Raw genomic sequence first — 6,350 nt, forward strand, 5'->3', positions numbered from 1 at the left:
TGTCATCTGAGTTTGATTTCACAGAAAAATAATCAACTTCTGTCGTATTACCTGTTTTTCTTAATCTTGCAGTAAATGTTTGAATACTAATAAAGCAACTTAAGTCTGCTGTTAAACCTACCCCCCCCCCCCTCCCCTTGCTAACTTCCAAGAAACCAATATCTTCACCCCAGATCTCCATAGGGTATGATACATGTATGTATATACCTAGAGGCATTTAAGAGTCTTTTGTTTTCCCCAGGTAGCAAAACTGTCACAATTTGCTTGGAACTAACAAAACATACACAAGGGATATTAACACACAGCAAGTCGATTTAACAAATGAATCTACAATAGAAATTCATGAAAAACAAACTCCATGCTTTTACTAAACCTTTGGATTAAGTCATATTTTTTTTTTCATTTTCAATTTAAAAATTAAATCCAAACAATTTTACATCGTTCATAATTGATAGCAAACAATTAATATAAAATTGCATCCCCCCCCCCCCCTTAAGGACAGATGATACAAACAAACGTTTGTCAAAAAATTCGAAAATATAAACTTGAATCATGTTTATGAAAGTAAAATGAATGCTCGTATAGCTTTTGATTTTTCATTCTATGTTTCACAAAAATGGGATTTGAAGTGACAAAAATTTATAGGTTACTATTGATTATCACATGAAGGATGGTTGGTGAATGATACAATTTTGAACATCATAGAAAGTTACCAATATATCAAAATGTCGTGAATTAAAAGAAGAAGAAGGGGCTTTATTGAGGCTATGTACTGACTGGACTTTTAAACTTGTACTGAATATCCCACTGACCATGCAAATAAAATTTTCTTGACTTTTCAAGGGAAACATTAATTTTTATTTTAGAGATACAGAGAGACTACCCACCCGTCCACTACCCCTCCTCCTTCTTATCATGTTCTCAATGATCATGATGATGTCCCATTTATATAAAATGTTAATATTTTTGGTATTGGGCATTTTAATTACCATTATTACCCATGGCAGTATTTACAACAACAACAAAAAAAATCTGAAAAAATAGGCCTGATAATTTATTTCATTTCTTTGTTTTCTCGTGAACTATGCATTGTTTAAATTAAAAAAAAGATAAACCAATAAATAAAAAGAAGCAGTAATATTCTATCTATGGATTCACTTCTTAAAAATAGACCGTTTCACGGTAACTGCGGTACTGCTCTTTTGCAGGGCAAAATGATTTAGTTTGGTGATATATGACGTAAAAGTAATTGTTAAATATACGTCATTTAATTATCTGTTAACAAAAACTTCGCCAAACGTTATAATTTTGCCCTGCAAAAGAGTAGTACCGCAGTTACCGTGCAGACGGATGCATTATATTCCTAGAATTACCCAATACCAACCAAAAAAAAAAAAACGGCGACAAGATTATGAGGATATTGGAATTTCCACATGATGTTTGTAAACAAAATTATGACGAAGACCTGCTCTATTTTTGTAAGTAGATCTAGAATTATTGAATTTGTTATTTATTTCATTTAAAGCATGTTAATACATGGCTCATAGATTCTTTTTTTTTTGAAGTCTAAAGATCTATAGATCATCCTGATTCCTCGTTAACTGATGAAACAATCTTATGAATTTCTGTCACTGTAAAGTGTTTGCAGAGCTAGCAGTCGATGGGGTTATTCAGTAGTACATTATACAAGTTAACAAAGTAAATAATCGTCAGAAAATTATACACATCGGAATATTATTCTTTCGTTCGAATTTCCTCAATGACAACGTTGTAGGCTAGTATTCGTTCGTTCGAATATTCTCAATGTGTACACCAGCTGATGATTGTACTTAAAAAATTATACTGTCATGTCTAAATTTGTCTGTAATTTGCAAGTTACAATTTATAAGTATCTTGATCACAGTCATCAGCATTACTGATTAGAAAATTAATTATCTTCTCTCAGACATGGTTAAAAGTATCCTACTACTGTAGTGTACTAGGGATTAACAAACATTGCATGTGTTGCAAGTACTATTATTTTTTTTTTTTGGTGTCAAGATAAATTTTGAGATATGGGGGGTCAGTGCTTATAGTACATGTCATGATGGACATAATTAATAACCCCCAAACTCCTACTTATATTGTTTGGAAGTATCCAAATATCAAATTACTAATTCTCTGTTAGAAAATTGGTTGATCCTCTGAAGTTTACATAGGACATGTACCCACATGATTATTGATATAATCAATGTTTTTTTTTTAATCTCTGAAAAACAGTCTTAAAACTTTGAGTGAAAAATCAATCTTTATACTGCTAAACTCATTTTTTATACCATGAATACATACTTAGGAATATCATTATTAAGTTATGTTCATGTTCTTTTGAGGGGAAAAAATATACATCATGTAGATGCTTATGTGTAAGTAAATTATGAAAGACAAAAATGCTAGGACTTTTTTATTTTACTTATTTATTTGTGAAAATATTTTTTCTATTAATTGGAAATGAAATAAAAAAAAGTTCTAGCTTTATTACTAATAATATGATTTTTTATTAGAATTGATAGGATATTGGATGTTTAAGAAATAAAGAAATAAAGACCGCATTCTCATGAATGTTGCAGGATAACAGAAAAAAAAAAACAGACATGGAAATATTATGGCATGACATCATGAAAAATTCTCAAGGGCATAAAACTACTATATACAGATACCGGTAAATGAATGCAGAACATGCACAAAGTTTCATTTATGGTATATTGATAGATAAAAATAATTTATACTTTTATACTTCGACCTCAGTAGGGGTAAATTTTAGCGTCAGTCATTTTGGCTGGATCAAGAAATTTGAGTGATCGATATTCAATTCATTTTCTAATTTTAGTGAAAAATTTAATCCATGCTTTGTTATTATACATGTAATTGGTATTGTATGATTTATTCTATTTTTTTTCTTTAACAGAAAATGAAGGTATAGTAGCTGACATATAGTGTACATGTACCACTTGAAGATTTGTCCCCCTTGTAGATACAAGAAATGCAAAGGTAATTCTTTGTGAAAATAGAGAGAATGAATAATAAAATTTTTCAAACCATACAACAAAAACTACTTTGAATAATTAGTACGCAACCAACCATTTACAATTTAATTTTGCAGTTTTATTTCTTTAACATTGAAAAAAAATCAAATTTGATATTTTTTTTAGCTCTACTGGTCAGAGACCAGAAGAGCTTATGGGATAGGAAGGTGTCCCTCGTCCATCCGTCTAGCTGTCCATCTGTCTGTCTGTCCATGGCTTCTAGTTGTCTGTCTGTCTAGCTGTCTATCTGTTTGTAATTTTTCAAAACACTACTCCTCCTACAGTTTTATTCTGATTTCAATATAACTTAGACTGCACTAAGGTACATTTCAATGAACGGTGCTGCCATGGTTACTAAAAATAGAAATTTCTGTAAAATTCCTTTAAAACGCTACTCCACCTACAATTTTGGTATGATTTCAATATAATGTGGCACACAAGTAGACTACACTTAGATACATAATTCTATTTATTGCTGTCTGTTGCAAAGTTTCAAATCCAAGTGTTACTTTTTCTTTGTTATACATATAGACCAGGAGAGCTACAGTCTCATCAGAGACTTCTGGTTTATCCTTTTCATCACACAGCGACTTTCTTTTTTTTCAGTGTACACAGATACATACACATAAAAGGAGACATCACCTCATGATCTGTGGATCCATTGAAAACTTTAAGGACAAAACTTTTGATAATTCATTCATGTATAGAGTGTTGACTCGAATATTGAATATCTAATGAATGGAACCAAGAGAATTAATTTAAGAAGTATTATATTGTATATTACTCTTCTTATTCATCTGTCAATTTCTTAATTAAAAATTAAACTTAAAGGCTTAAATAAGGATTTTTTTTTCATTATTTTAATTAGAACAAGTTCTTTAATTTATTTTTCTCTTATATAAACGGGCATTTAAGGTCATACGCAACGTAGTTTGCACTTTATTGGGTTCTTCCCTGGAGTTGAAGAGTTCCACTAAATGAAGGACCTGTGTGCAATATTTTTATTGTCTATATATGGATTTGTAAATCTCTTCTAAAACAATTTTGATAAAAAAAATCTGGAATTTATGTTTTGTAATTTTTGTACATTTTTCTTTGAATAATGCAAAATTTTTCAAACTTTAATATCTTTTCAAAATCCCTGGAAATGCATGCTGATTTTTTGTTTAAAAATATGTTAAATGGTACATGTATTATAAGTTTAAATTTAGAATATCTTGAAAAATTATCAGTAGGTAAGGTATCTTGCGTATGTCCTTAAATGTAAAATGAAGGTATGTGTACCTTTATTCAATGAACTAGGGAACTCATGAAGTGTGCATATTTATATAATAGTGTTGTATTTTGCATGCACTATTCTTAAAAAGTAGTCAGGGTTTGACACATGGTGTACAAGCCGGAGGCTTTAGGTATAATGTACAGATAGTTTTAGAGAATAGTAGTTGAGTGATGGGGTCAATTGCAAGAAACTATTTTAGAAGAATTATTTTGTTTATTTTTCATCTTAAGTGTTAGCTGCAGAACTGTAGCTCTCTGAAAAAATATATATTGACAGACGGGAGAGATACAGTGCCACCCATAGAAAAAACTGTATATTTATTGTGCACTTTTTGTGCGCTGTTTCTCGATTTATTTCTCAGTGTTTTTAAAACTGTCATCTCAAAATATTACTAAACGTGTGTTTCTAACATATTCTTTCACTGTTTCCACAATAAAACATTCCTTATAATTGTTTTTAACAGCCCTCCTGGCCCTGAAATTGAAATCATTGAAAATTTTGCCTATTTATACTGCCATTTTGGTCTTCACGAGAATTCGGTCCAACGCACTTAGTACAAGTGTAAACTACGAAAGTTATAGAGGAGTAAGGACTTTTTTGAAATGTAGCTTTTTTTTCAATTGAGGTAAGAATTTCGAAGATGCGCAATAAATATACAGTTTTTTCAATGGGTGGCACTGTAGCTCTCTGGTCTGTCAACATATATTTTTTCTGAGAGCTACAGTTCTGCAGCTACTTAAGTGTAAAATATTTGAAACTAAGTTTATATATATTATAGTACATTGATATTTATAACGGCGTCTGTGTTGTAATCGGTAGCGCGTCGGAATGACAATCTCGGGGTTGTGAGTTCGCTCCCAGGCGTGGGCGCAGTCAGTTTTTCTTCAGAAAATGAAGTCGTGCACTATTTCGGCATAGTATGCTTATGCTATTTAAATCCTTAGAACACTATGCAAGAATAGTAGGGTATGGGTTACGTAGAGACAAACTGACAGGAAGCATAATAATTGACAATATGCATTTATGACAAGAAAATTGAAAATCTTCCTGAAAGAAGTTGAATAAATTTAAGCCACTTAAGTACCAATCTAGTTAAAATTAGATGTTAGATCCGCTCACATAGTCACTACAGTCAGTTTAGCGAGTATGCGTGCGGATCTAACATCTTATTTAAATTACACGTAGATTGCTGAGGTAAAAGTTTAATACATGTACCCAATATCATTCTGCTATATTTGCATCCGCGTGGGTATTAACAGTGAGCATTAACTAACTGTGGCCTGGACCTCTTATTTTATGTGTTATGGGGTGTCCAAAACAAGGTGCATGCTGACGTTTAACAAAGAAGAAACTTGCAATGGCCTAAGGTGACTTGGCTATTATCAGTTGAATACATGTCAATGGTGCATGGTTATTATATGTACCAAAAAATAACAAGTAAAAGATCAGCAGAGTGCTTTTATTAAAGAAGTAACAGAACTAAGGAAAACTTGTTTTCTACTGGATGATATGAAACAATGAGTAGAGTACCACCGCAAATATTTCTGGATCCATGCCCTTTCATCATGTTTATTTTTGAACGGGTTCAATGAACTGTCAAAAATTCTTGATATGTTTAGTAGGTGTAGGTAGAAAGTTTTGAAATTAGTGAAAAGGTTGTTAAATATTTTTAATGCAAACTACCAGTAAATGTGCATAATGAAGATGGTTGAATTTTTTTCAACATTATTTTCTGTTCATTTGTCAGATCGGGTTCGTTATGTATAAAATAATTTCCAGCTGTCATTGGAACAAAACAAGGCATGATCAGGATCATACAAAGAAAATTAAAAGTAAAAATTAGGTAAATTATTACAGTTTGTGCATCTAAATAAGTTTTAAAACTCTCTTAAGAATCTCAGAGTGATTGATACGACCCAATTTCATGTGATTTTTTAATTGGAAACCTATCAGTTTAGTGCAGCAAACAGGCAAAGATCTAACAACGTGCATGGATCTGATCATGTTGT

General features: G+C 31.4%; 1 long non-coding RNA gene across 1 annotated transcript; it reads left to right on the forward strand.

Moving 5' to 3' along the window:
• Positions 1 to 1,372: 1,372 nt before the first annotated feature.
• LOC133185911 (uncharacterized) lies at positions 1,373 to 3,876 on the forward strand. Its single transcript, XR_009720972.1, has 3 exons — positions 1,373 to 1,478; positions 2,945 to 3,027; positions 3,669 to 3,876. It is a non-coding gene; the product is annotated as an uncharacterized LOC133185911 (long non-coding RNA).
• The last annotated feature ends 2,474 nt before the right edge of the window (positions 3,877 to 6,350 follow it).

Source organism: Saccostrea echinata, unplaced genomic scaffold, assembly GCF_033153115.1.
Source record: "Saccostrea echinata isolate AGI-Se365-2 ecotype Australia unplaced genomic scaffold, CSIRO_AGI_Sech_v1 ptg000012l, whole genome shotgun sequence".
Lineage (NCBI taxonomy): Eukaryota > Metazoa > Mollusca > Bivalvia > Ostreida > Ostreidae > Saccostrea > Saccostrea echinata.